Genomic DNA, 14,393 nt, shown 5'->3' on the forward strand with positions numbered 1-14,393 from the left:
ACTGAAAGCACTTGTGGTTTTAATCAAACACCTTCTCCATCCAGGACTTTTGGCAGCAGCCTCTCTCTTTCCAGATAAAGCCCCCGGTGAATCAATCTCCACCATGTACCACCAACCTCTTGGGCGGGAGGTGTTAGTGTTTAAAATACTTTCTATTCCATATGTTTCCTGGAAATGTGTTGCTCCCTTACTGGAATGACAGAGCATTACAAAACCTCATTAAACCAAAACATAAGGGACCCAAAAATAAGCACGCTCCCATTCAAGCCGTATTGGTTGAGCACATTACTTTTCGTTCATCATAGCTTTAGGTGCTGAGTGGTATATAAAAGCTTGTTTTATAAGCCCTCAAGGACTTTTCAGTCTAGATGGAGAAACAAGACCATTATCCTAGAGCAATTATAAAGCAAAAGATCCAGCATCCAAACTACATATTCGTGTTCAGTCGTTTTTCAGTCATATCCAAATCGTCATGACTCCAATGGGGTTTTCTTGGCAGGAATACTGGAGTGGTTTGCCATTTTCTTCTCCAGTTCGTTTTACAGATGAGGAAACTGAGGCAAACAGGGTTAAGTAACTTGCCCAGGGTCATAAAGCTAGGAAGCAAATGAAGTCAGATTTGAACTCAGGAAGATGGGCTTTCCTGACTCCATGCCCAACACTCTATCCACTGGAGCACCTAGCTGCCCCTAGCGCCCAAACTACAAAGTCTAAAATAAAAACGTTATGTGTTTCTGAGAGATTAGTCCTGAAGAAATCACTGAGAAATGCTTCATGAAGGATATGGGACTTGAACTAGCTCTCCAAGGAAAAGGAAATTTGGAATGTGTGTGTAGAGCAGCACCCGAGGAGGAATAAACATCATGAATAAAGGAACAACAGTGAAATTTGACATGCTATATTTGGAGGATGCTCAGGGGACCACTTGAGATGGAACAGAAGATTCATTCTGGAAAGGATTAGTATATTACGTTGGATAGGTAAGTTAGAAACTGATGGTATAAGACCGTGAATTCTAGGGTGAACAATATTGGTTTTGGTCCAATAGGCAATTATAACTGCTATCTCCATAGAGCTTTCTAACATTCCTATTTGGTTTCCCTGCCTCAAATATCTCCCCTCTACATCCCAACCTCAGCACAGTTGGCAAAGTGATTTTCCTAAAGCACTGGTCTAACCACATCATTCCTCAATCCAATAAACTCCAGGGGCTCTGCATTACCTCTTGGGTCATGTACAAATTCCTCTGCTTGGCATTTAATGCTTTTCATAACCTGGCATCTCATACCTGCCTTCCAGCCTGATTATACATAGCATCCTTTCTCATAGAAGACAAATTATCTTTTTTTGCTGTTCTCACATGTGACACTACCTCCCATTTCCTCACCTTTGTATAGGCTGCTTCCTCATTGCTGGAATCCAATCTCGACTCATCTCTATCTTGGGTTGCCTTTAAACCTCAACTCAAACATTACATCCTACATGGGGCTTTTCCTTCTCCTCTCATGTACTAGTACTCCATCACCCTCTTCAAGGTGAAATGATTTGTTGGGAAGGGAAGGTTTGTATATATTTTGTCTATACCATGTACACAGCTAGATGGCACAATGGACAGAGCACTGGAACTGGAGTCAGGAAGATGAGTTCAAATCAGACCTCAGACACCTGCTAGATGTGTGAAACTAGGTGAGTTTTTTAATTGTTTCCTGCCTCAGTTTCCTCAACTATAGAATGGGGATAATAATAGCATCTACCTTCCAGGGTTGTTGTGAGGATAAACTAAGATATTTGTAAAGCATAGTACCTAGCACATAGTAGGTATTTTTAAGTGTTTGTTTCCTTCCTTCCTATACTTATATATGCACATTTTGTCTCTGCCAGTGGATTGCAAGGTCTTTAAGAAGGACTTTTGGGGCAGCTAGGTGGCACAGTGGATAGAGCACCGGCCCTAGAATCAGGAGGATCTGAATTCAAATCTGGCTTCAGACATTTGACACTTACTATTTGAGCGATCCTGGGCAAGTCACAACCCTCATTGCCCCACAAAAAAGGACTTTTGCATTTTTTGTCATATTCTAGTATTAGTATTGTGCATAGCACATAGTAGGCACTTCATAAATGCTTATTGATCGATGGATTTCAAATTCAATAAATATTTCTTAAATGCCTACTATTATTGAGTAACTTTTTCATTCAACTCTTCATAACTCCATTTGGGATTTTCTCGGCAAAACTGGAGTGGTTTGCCATTTACAATCCAGCTCATTTTGCAAATGAGGAAACTAAGGTAATTAGAATTAAGTGGCTTGCCTAGGGTCAAACAGTTAGTAGGGGTCTCAGACCAGATTTGAACTCAGGAAGATGAGTCTTCCTGACTCCAGGTCTGGCATTTTAACTACTGTGACACCTCACTGGTCTTCTTAAATGCCTACTGTGTGCAAATCACTGTCCTAGATACCAGAAATACAAAGATGAAAAACAACATGATCCCTACCCTCAAGGAGCTCTACAATCTAGAAAGTATTTTATATAATTTATCCCTTTCATCATTTGAGCCACTGTGGATTATTGGACAAGAGTGAAACATATTAAAAAGTGATGTTTTAAGGGGCAGCTAGGTGGTACAGTGGATAAATCATCAGCACTGGATTCAGGAGGACCTGAGTTCAAATCCAGCCTCAGATCCTTGACACTTACTACACTTAAGCTTACTAGCTGTGTGACCTTGGTCAAGTCACTTAATCCTCTTTTCCCTGCCCCAAAAAAGTGATATTTTAAGATAACTCTTACAACAAAAGTCCTGCTCCAATGCCTCTTCATGACATGTAGTTCTTGAAGAATTTGAAAAGTCTGGAATTCTTGAAGATTATTGAAGGAGAGTAAAAGTTCTAGGGAGTTCTACCAAACTGGAAAGATTTCAGATATAGCCCTAGTCATTTTGACTATTATAAATACCCAAATTAATCACAAAGAACCTATGAAGGAAGACACTATCTGCATCCAGAAAAAGAACTGATAAATAGAAATATGTATAGAATGATTTTACACACACACACCCACACAAGCATGCGTGTGTAAAATCATTATATATAATGTGTATATATGTATATACACACACACACATATTATGTCTAATATTATGTCTAATGGTAGCCATCTTTAGAGTGGTGATAGGGGTGAGAAAAAAAAGGAAAAAGTTACATGATAACTCCAATGTATATTTAAAAGGAATGGCAAGTTGTACATAATAGATTTACAGTTTCATGTGCAATCATATTTCTTTTCTATTCTACTATGTTATGGAAATACTTGTTTTATTTTTTAAGTTCAGAATAAAATAAAAATAAATAAATGACAGCCCATGTGTCCAAGAACCAATCTAACTAAGAAGGGAGGACTCATCACCTGAAAACTGACCACTGAGTGATGATTTTTTGGCCATGAAAATCCATGTCAAAGATGTCATCATGACAAGATAAAAATAAAGAAGGATCCCCAGTCTTGTGTGGTACCTTTTAGTGACAATAGTAAAATATCCCCCAAAAGGAGAAAAATTTTAGACACATCTAGTTATTAGACTACAAACATTAATGATCAATACTCTTATTGTATGATCATCGACCAACAAATTAAGACACTACTGAAGGAAGAGAATTATATCCATATTGACTTTCTAAAAATGAATCCAGTAACCTTAGAGGGGCTGTAGTAAAAATAGAAGGAGAATAAGTTTACCTCACAGACGTAATTAAAGGAGTCAACAGAGTTAGCTCCATATAACACCCAAGAAAGCTCCTCGAATGGAGACACTAAGTCACCTTGCCTTATAAAAACTCACAGTGAACATAAGCCTACAGATCACCATGAAGATCATCAACACCTATTGCAGAAAATGAAGTAGAGAAATTTTTTAAGAACTTGAGAAGGTCTTATAAACCATGTCAACCTAGAACTTAATACTCAATGATCTCAAAGTAAAAGTGAGCAGGGATGAAATTATAGTAAAAAATATGATTTGGAATCAAGAATTGAAAGAATCAAAGGTTTTATACTATTCAGAAGTCTCAAACCTGTACATCATGAATTTCAAGAAAAGACTCGGGGGGGGGGGGGCAGCCAGGTGGTACAGTGGATAAACCACCGGCCCTGGAGTCAGGAGGACCTGAGTTCAAATCCGACATCAGACATTTGACACTTACTAGCTATGTGACCCTGGGCAAGTCACGTAACCTTCATTGCCCAGCAAAAAAAAAAAAAAAAAAAAAAAGACAGAAGATATTGTAGATGATAAGTACAAGAAAAAAATTTAATTCAACAGAATCTTAGCAAATAGGCATAACATGAGAAATATGCTGTTCTATTTATTGAAAGATAGCTGGGTGAAACAAAGACCCAAATAAATACAACTTAGGAGAAAAAATAAAGGAGACAAAAATGCTACATGTGATTATAGCAACTCCCTGTCTTAGTCTGGTCAATATACATTTTTCATCCACTTTGGGTTTTGGTTCCAGCAATAAGCAGTATCTGTTTTCTAAGGACCAGCCTAATTAAGTACAGAGAGGTTTATTGCTAGCAGACTGGCTACTTAGTGAGTGATGAATTCTTTGTGCATAGCAACTAAAGAAACAAAGTAAAAGAAAAAATGGCCTCATTAATGAGTGGCCCCCCTCCTACTTCTGTAGAGATGATGCCAGGGTGGTAAAAAAAAAGATACAGAGAGTGCATTGAACCTCAATGTGCTAACTATCAATAAATATTAACTTACCTGCTGATGTTCCAAATGCAAACTCCTTGTTCAGTGATAAATGAATGGATCTTCTACTGGAGGAAATGAACCAAAACAATCCCAGAATTCTCTTTGTAAATGACACCAGAATACAAAAGGAAACTGCATTTAAATGAAAGCATGGTTCATGGGTTCTCCTTCTAAAGAAAATATAGAAACTGGCAGAGTTGACTTTGTCTTGTGTCCAAAAAAAAACCATGAAATACAATTCCATATAACACTGGATGATCTCATGTTTCAGTAGTCTTTTCTGGATATCCTACATTATATCAAATGAATACCTTAAGTGGACACATCTCTATTTTATGATTCTCTTGAGTTTTCCATTTTATGATTCTCGTTGAATTTTACACTCAATGAATCAAAGTAATCTTCATGATCACATCTCTTGAAAAATCTTATATTATTTTGTTGTTTTTATATCCCTACATACAACTGACAGAGGTATAAAGAATAGAATATTCCAGCACCTAGCACAGTGTCCTGTATATAGTAGGGGTTTACTAAGTTTGGGGTTTCCTCTTTATAGCAAAATGATTTAAATCCATTAAAGAAATAAATGACTATCATTATTAAAAATAAATCCAGTTGGCTCAGGGGAATGAAATGCAGGTTTAATGGCTCTCATCAAACAAATTGTCTTCCACAAATGTAATGTGGGTAACTGACAGGCCTCAAACCCTTCAATGAGTCAGTGTGGGTGTCTACTCCATAAGTATGGAGGGATATCGAAACAAACTCTACTATTTTAAAAAAACATCTCTGGAGGACTGTGTATTCCCTTCTAGCATTTTCATGAAGAAGAAAATTCTTGTTGAATGCAGAGGGGTGGGAAAATGGGCACAGGTTTTGATGTCACCTTACACTGCTATAATTCACTTAGAATTAATTCTATTAAGAAATACACTAACTCATGGGGCAGCTAGGTGGCACAGTGGATAGAGCACTGCCCCTGGATTCAGGAGGACCTGAGTTCAAATCCAGCCTCACACACTTAACACTTACTAGCTGTATGACGCTGGGCAAGTCATTTGCAGGGCAATTGCCCTGCAAAAAAAAGAAGAAGAAGAAGAAGAAGAAGAAGAAGAAGAAGAAGAAGAAGAAGAAGAAGAAGAAGAAAGAAAGAAAAGGAAAAAAAAGAAATACACTGACCCTTCTGTAGAGAACTAATTTAGCTACTTTGAGATCTTCCACATCTGCTCGATCTTTGTCACTGTGAAGGAGAGGGGATGTGATCCCCACCCCCAACCTCTAGCTTAGGTAATCTTGGCACAGGATATAGTCACAGATCATAAGTTTTAGTTCAGTGACAAAGTGTTAAACTAACTGTAAAATTGGAGCCACGAATTCATGTGGTACAAACAAATACGTTGAGTGAATCATAAGGAGTCACTGAGCAGAAAAAAATGGACGTGCCTTTAAGGGCCATTAAAAGGCTGAGTTTTTACCTTGGTAAGAGTTCTGGAGTGAACTTGGAAGTAACACAGTTGAGAATAGGATCAGGATCAAATGAAGGGAGTCTTACAATGAATTCAATAGAAGCTATATTATATTTATTTTAAGAATAAAATCTGCTAGAACCCAGAGGCAGAGACCATACATGAGACATTGAACCCACTTTGTCACCTAGCAAAGTACCATCCAAATGATAGCACTTATCATTATCTTTATCAAAATGTCACACAGGGGGCAGCTAGGTGGTGCAGTGAATAAAGCACCAGCCTCGGATTCAGGAGGACCTAAGTTCAAATCTGGCCTCAGATACTTGACACTAGCTGTGTGACCTTGGGCCAGTCACTTAACCCTCATTGCCCAGCAAAAAAACAAAAGTGGAATCACATTCAGTGGTGCCAAAATCAAAATGTCACACAGGTTGGTTCTCATTGTTACAAACTACATGATGCTATTTAACATATTGCATTCATTCCTTCGCTCATCAAACTCATTTAAAACCTAATGTGGGGGGGGGCAGCTAAGTGGTACAGTGGATTAAGAACTGACCCTGGATTCAGGAGGACTTGGTTCAAATTCAGCCTCAGACACTTGATACTTACTAGCTGTGTGACCCTAAGCAAGTCATTTAAACCCCATTGCCCCACAAAAAAAATTTTTAATTTAAATTTTAAAAAATAGCACACTTAATGTGTTCTGTGCTAGGTATTAGAGAAAATACAATGAAGACACCATCCCTGAACTCATGGGACATATGGTCACCATCTCTCAAAACTGTCCCATTATCTCCATTCAAGTTGTCAAAGTCATGATACAGGCCCTTATTACCTCTCCCCTAGACTATCATTAGAACCTCCTAGTCAGTCTCCATGCTTCTAGTATCCCCCCTCTAATACCCATCTTCCACATAGCTGCCAAAAGAATCTGTTAAAGTAGCCATGTTACTCTCCCGTTCGAGAAGTTTCAGTGGCTTCCTATTGCATTTGGATAAAATACACCTTAGTTTGGCCTTTCTTTTTATCCCTAATACTTGGCACAGTGTCTGGCATATATTACGCCTTAATAAATGTTTAGATAATAAATGACTGATTTGGTGTTTGAAGTCCTTTACAATCAAGATCCAGCCTACCTTTAGTGACTGATTTCACTTTACCTCCTTTTCATGAACTCTTATGCTTTTCTATTTCTTGAACTCAGCAATACACTGAATTCTTGTAACATAATCTAATATTACATTACTCAGCTGCTTTCTCCTCATCTCTGCCTCTTAAAATCCTTAGCTTTCTTCAAGGAGCATCCCATGTGCCATCTCCATAATTCTTAGTATTTTGATCCTTATTGAATTTCAGTGATGTTTTCTTACATAATTACAATCTCTTCTCTTACCTCCAAACTCCAGTAGAATGTGTGCTCCCACATATTGGATTTCAGCACCCAGGACAGTGCCTTGAAAATATTAAGGGCTTAAAAAATACTTGATGCTATTATGTCATTCTTATCATAAAGACTATAATATGAAAGTATTAAATGTAACATGAAATTATGTTTCTTGTTGCCTTTGGACATACAATACAACTAACTCTGCCATCTCTCTTATTTGTTTCTCCAAGAAGAACCTATGAACCATTTTTGTATTCAAGATAATTTTTTTCTTGTGGTTTCATCTATATTATGAATATAGCAGAACTGATAAGACTCACTTCCTTCATTAATATGCCCATTTGTTGGTTCTTGGACAAGGATTTCCTATTTAAAGTGGCTAAGTTAATATTTATAGATGGCTAAGTTAATATTTACAGATGGCAACCAATAGCTAAGTTAATATTTACAGATGGTCTAAAAACTTTGTTATTCTTAGCACACCTTTCCAGTCACTCTTCTATACTCCAGATGTAGAAACAGTCACACAGACCTGAGGACCATTTTATGATTTTCTGTATTTTGTGAATTTTATAATTGGTAAACTGCTAAACTTGATATCAAGAAGACCAAGTTTAAATCCCACCTCAGAAACCAACTAGGTGTGTAACCCTTGGTAAATCCCTTAGTCTCTGTCTAAATTTTATCACCTATAAAATGGAAATAATATCTCTAACACAAACCTCAAAGGTTTATTTCAAGGATCAGATGAAATAGCATATGCAAAATGCTTTGTAAATATCAATTGTTGGAGGCAGCTAGGCAGCACAGTGGATAAAGCACCGGCCCTGGATTCAGGAGGACATGAGTTCCAACCCAGCCTCAGACACTTGACACTTACTAGCTGTTTGACCCTGGGCAAGTCACTTAACCCTCATTGCCTTACAAAAAAGAAAGAAAGAATATTTTAAATGTCATTTATAATACTATTATTTTTTCAATAGAATTCTGATTAAAATGGTTCTAGGACAAATCACTCTTTTACTGTTATTTGTTTCTATCTAATGCTCTGCAAACTATTGCCCTAGTGGATAAAACAACTTCTTTTTTAACTGAATAAAAGTTTTGGAAAGAATTGGTATATAAGGTCATCATCTATAAACTCACTGAATGTATCTTTAAGCCAATTCCAATAGTAGACAGAAACAATAGGATGATATGTAGCTCATTCTCTTGCTGCATGAGTTTTATTTGTTATGTTATATTTCTATGTTTGGAAAGATTGTTTTTCATTCTATGTAGCTTGAAGATTGAGTATTTGTTGACAACACATGGCTGTAAAAACTGTTTTCAAATTTTTAGGAATCAACGTATGTCTGGGCAATCATAAACAATAATTCTGTCCAATCCAGTAACAATACACCTTATTTGTTGAGTTCTCAAGGATATTTTAAGCTCTATGTTGTACTTTAAGAACTTGTAACCAGTTGGTTTATGAAAAATAGTCAACTCTTAATATATAATGCTAGTTACCAGTTGGGATCTTGCTAGATATTCAATAGGTCTTAAAACTTTTCAACCTATAGTGATGTGTTGCACAATTTCTATCATTCTTTGTATAATATACATTGATCACTATATATGGGCTCCTTGAGGATAACCTATCTATAATTTGTAATGACAAAGACCTACTCCTGAATTACAATAATAAACCCATAAATTTCTTTACATAAATCCATATAGCTCAGCTTTCGATTTGTCAAGATGTTGGTTGAATTCAAATGGATGTTGCCCATGCACAGACTTTTGATTCCATTCCTGGATCTTACTCATTTCATATATTTCTTCCTTGATTAATCACTCGGTTTAATTTAATAATTGTGTATCTATTATCAGACCATTTTTTTCTCAGTTAAGTGACACCTACTTGCTCCAAAAGTATTTTGTAAATCTTTAACCTGTTCTTTGTGCAATCTGAGAATAGCTATTGGTCCTCTTTCTTCTTTTTAATATTTTCATATCTTTATGGGAGGGACTGTTATGCATTACTACTGTATGGATTTTTTGTTAGGATACTTCCCAAAATGTTGTGGTCCTTTTTACAATATCAAAAATTTATGTTAAGACCAGTATTGTATGGTGTTTATTGTAGATTTGTTCTTCCCATTGAGCTTTGATTTCAGATTGCCATTAACTCCCAAAATACATAACCATACATCTTTCTTTAGAGCATTATGCTCAACATCTCTGGCCTGGAGAAAACTAGGGTATTTGTAAGTATAGACTCCATGAACTGGTTCAACTTGACCTTTGGATTCAAGATTGAAGCCTTCAGTCTTTTTGTTAAAAAATTTGCCTACATTAAGAATTTTATACTCAACAAGTCCAGATGACATTTTGAGATCATGAAAGACTGCACGAGAGGGCAAAGCTCTATATTGTGTTTTTTAGAGGTATCAAATAACTTTATGCCATTTGTGCACTTCTAAGAATTAAGGAGACAATTTGATATCACACCCTTGATAACTTGGAAATGGTATGCATTTCTAATTTAGAGACATGTTAAAGGGATTAAGGCTGGACAAAACTATGAAGGGCCTAAACTATTTCCCTGTAAGATACTAGATTTTAAATTAACTGTCATAGATATTATTTTGCTGGTTGCATACTTTTTTAAAACAATTTTCCACATGGACATCAAATATGTTTGTTTTTACTATACTTGTGTCTATTTTCTATATGTTTAATATATGACTAAGCCACAAGTATAGAACTGAGTCAAAGTCTTAGGATAATCAACAAAGTAAGTGCAAATACTACAGCACTTTGGGGAAATTGTCCAATGATCAAATCTATAATGAGTTGCTCTTTATATTCCCTGGGACTTTTGGGTATACTCCAATTCCTCAGTCAATATATTATTTTATTTTATTTTTCCTTCCTTCTTTTTTTAATGAGGCAATTGGGTTTAAGTGACTTTCCCAGAGTCACAAAACTAGTAAGTATCTGAGGCTGGATTTGAACTAAGGTCCTTCTGACTCCAGGGCAGGTGTTCTATCTACTTCGCCACCTAGCCACCCCCAATATATTGTTTTCTTGTCATTGTAATGGGGGAAAGGGGGTTAGTGATACAAGCTGTGAATGCTTTGTATAATGTACATAAATATATATTTAATATATATTTGGCCGGGGTCACTAGGCTTCTCATTTTTGGATGATAAATATATGATGATATCAGGTGTTTTTTTAATGGGATCAGGCTTAAATCAGAGAAATCAGAAAAGTGCTTTGCTTGTAATTCATTCACCACTGTAAAGCATTTGATCCATTTGAGAGGCAGTGTGGTATAGTGCATAGAGGGCTAGATTTGAAGTCATGAGTTTGCCTCCAACCTCAGACATAGATAAGCTAGCCACTTCATGTCTCTGGGCCTTACTTACTTCATATGTAAAATAAGGAGGTTGTACTCAGTGACCTCTAAGAGCACTATCAACTTGAAAATCAGTTACTATGCACATAAAATAATCAATAATTATTCATCATAGAGCACCATCCCTGGAGTCAGAAGGATCTAAATTCAAATCCAGTCTCAGACATTTACTAGCTGTGTGACCTTGGACAAGTCACTTAACTCCAATTGTCTCTAAAAACATAAAAAAGAAAAAAAATTTAAAAGAAAAAACCATAAAAATAATTATAAATATTCTCTGCCCCTCTACCACTACTCTCTAGTTTTTCAGAGAAACTAGAGTTTTATTCATCTTCCTAGATATAACTATTCTGCTATTGATAATATTAATGCTAGGCAAACTTTCTGTTTTGCCTTTGACTCAAAGTTTGCTTTTCTTGTTCTAGATTTCTCAAGACCATGTATAAGACTATAAATCTTGCACATTCCACATTCTCTTTTTTTCAGTTTTTTCTCTCTGTGAATTTCTTTGTTTCTCAAGCCCCTACAGTGTAGATTTTGGTTGATATTGAAATGTTTGTTTTGCTCCTTGAACTACTTTAACTTCCTGAATAACTTTAATCTTTTGGCTTTCACTTTCAATAGCTGATAAAGAGTATCAAGAATTTCTGTCATACTTTGGTTTTCTGGATTTTAATTCCTTTGTTTCTTTTTTGTTTTCTTTAAACAAGAGTTCTGATGGTCACGTTTTTGACCATACATACTAGCTATTCATATAGATGTGCTTCCACTTGGACAGTTATTTTCAAACATATTTTGACACCCGCCCCCCAAAAAGCGCAGTGCAATGCTGACACATAATAAGAGCATTCAGTTTATTTCATCTTGCATTCATGGTTGGACCACTTTAGTGGTCAGTGCTATCTGGATAAAAGCATTTCTATCAGGTATGATAATGGCATTTCTGATCTGTATACCTCACCTTGCTGTGGCACTGGAACATGAAAGAGTGCCACTTGTACACTGTCTTCTATGTCAACCTAATCAGCCTTTAATCTTATGCTGCCTGTCTATCTCTTAATCTTATAGAAGTTCATTACATTGCCTATGGTACTAATCCAAATGCTCACTGACTAAGCTTTTTTAGCTGCTACCATAGCTGTCTCAGAGTTTTCACTATATATCACCCCAGTTGACATTGTCTTACTTTTCCATTGTTCTCCTCCCCTACCACCACCTCGAATTATGATGTGGACAATGGGTTGGACCTTGAGAGATTTTATCATCATCTTCTTCACTATCATCATCCTCATTATCAGCATCTTCCTCATCCTCCTTATTATTGTCTTCACCAAGTGACCCACCTACTGGTGATGAACTTCTCTATATTTAATGAGGCTGATCTTGGAAGTGGGTACAGTCTGCTACTGAGAGCATATTCTAAGTTATTCCAATATGGGACCATCTGGCAGAATTCATACTCTGCTGATGTAGCTTTTGAAACCCCAAGGTCCTCTCCACACTGATATAAGGTGTCAGAGTAGGACTTTGTAGAAAGATACTGGGATTAAACCCATTATAAGTTTCTAAATGGGTGATCAGCCAAGCAAGGTTGTGGTGTGGATTTTCAATGTGCCAGCAGAGTTATCTGCTTTATTGTGAAACAACATTGGTCAGGGCTGTGTTATATAAGGAATAATTGCCCTGCTATTGTAAAGGACATTTGAGTGGAGCTTAAAAATCTATTTTGTTTCCCCTGTATCAGTACCCCAGGTCAATTTCATTAAATGTACATTCAACATATGAAAATGTACTTCATCCCATAGGAAATGAATTATTTCTGTGTGAACTTGAAACAATCGCTGGCTTTTGTCTTTTTCCCCTTAACAATCTTATTTGAAGACTAGCCTACTTGGCTTAAGTCAACTTTCTTTCCTGAGTGCTGTTTTTTTTCATGTTGCTTGATTGCCTGTTACTGTATCTTCCTAGTTTTGTCTTCCTTTCTTCTCACCTTTGCTCCTAATGTCCCCATGGTTTAGCTCCACTGAAGTGGAAAGGGAGAAGGCAGAAGGAGGCCTCACCCAATCTTTGAAGAGTCAAACTTTCCTAGACGTGAAGATGAGATGCAATCCCGAGGACTCATAGTTTCACCACCTATACTAAAGATGTCAGCAACAAGTGAACAAAAACACTCCAGTCAAAAGAGTTATCCAGGGCAGCTGTCTTTAAACATATTTTGCACACACACACAGTAAAAAGCAAATAATTCTTCTCCCTCTCCTCCCTCCACTCCCACATCACTAATAATCATTACAATATCTGACTCTGAATAGTACTGGATTTTCATTACAACATTTATCTTGGGAGTCACCATCAATGTTTTATGGAGGAGGGAAAAGGAAGCTAGGTGATACAGTAGATAAAGCACTGCACATAAATATAAAAACTTAGCTATGTGATCCTGGATAAGCCATTTGACCTCTGCCTCAGTTTTCTCATCTATAATATGGGGGTAATAATAGCACCTGCCTGTCAGGATTGTTTTGAAGATAGAATGAGATAATATTTATAGAAAGTTTGAAAAACTTAAAGTACCACATAAATGTCAGTTATTACTCATACCTCCTCAATACTCTGTGGCAAGCAAATTAAATCAAGTTAAGCTGAGGTACATTCTTTGAACAAAATCAGTTTGATGTAGGAGGAAAAAGGGGTTAACAGAAAAACCTAAGACCCAAGCTCTAATTTAGATCTGAGCTCTAAGAGGGATTCAGACCCCAGTCAATGGATAACTTAAGACTTGAGTGTTCATTAATACAAGTCAGGGCCTAGATTCTTGTTACCCACATTAATCAGCGCTCATAACAAGAACATAAAGAGGCAGGTCATAGAGACCTTAACTATAACAATGATACACAGATAAGGTATAGAAATTCTAACTGATAAATGAAAATATTTTGAACCCAAGCATGGGAATGAAAAGATGACATGTGCAGAAAAGTCTAAATTTGTCCCCAGATTCACCTTATGACATGTAAACTCCAAAAACAAACCTCCACAGAAAAAGGTACCCACCTCAGGGATTGGCTCAAGCCCCCAGGAACTCCAAATTAGAATAAGCCCTCCCCTGTACCTCCCTAAAGTGAAGATTATTATAATGAGACGGATAATCAGTTTATCCATACTATAAATATAACTGTCTTTTCTTTTCCTATTCTAGAGATACCTTTCTACTTTTCTGGTTCTTTCCCTGTGTTCACTCACAGTATTGCAATAAAACTTAGGAAATTGAGTCACTGAGTCTTGTAATTATTTTGGGACAACTCACAATCAATTTGACCCTAAATCCTTCCCACATCAAGTTTATTAACAGTGATACATATA

The sequence above is a fragment of the Dromiciops gliroides genome, chromosome 3 (assembly GCF_019393635.1).
Source record: "Dromiciops gliroides isolate mDroGli1 chromosome 3, mDroGli1.pri, whole genome shotgun sequence".
NCBI classification, from domain to species: domain Eukaryota; kingdom Metazoa; phylum Chordata; class Mammalia; order Microbiotheria; family Microbiotheriidae; genus Dromiciops; species Dromiciops gliroides.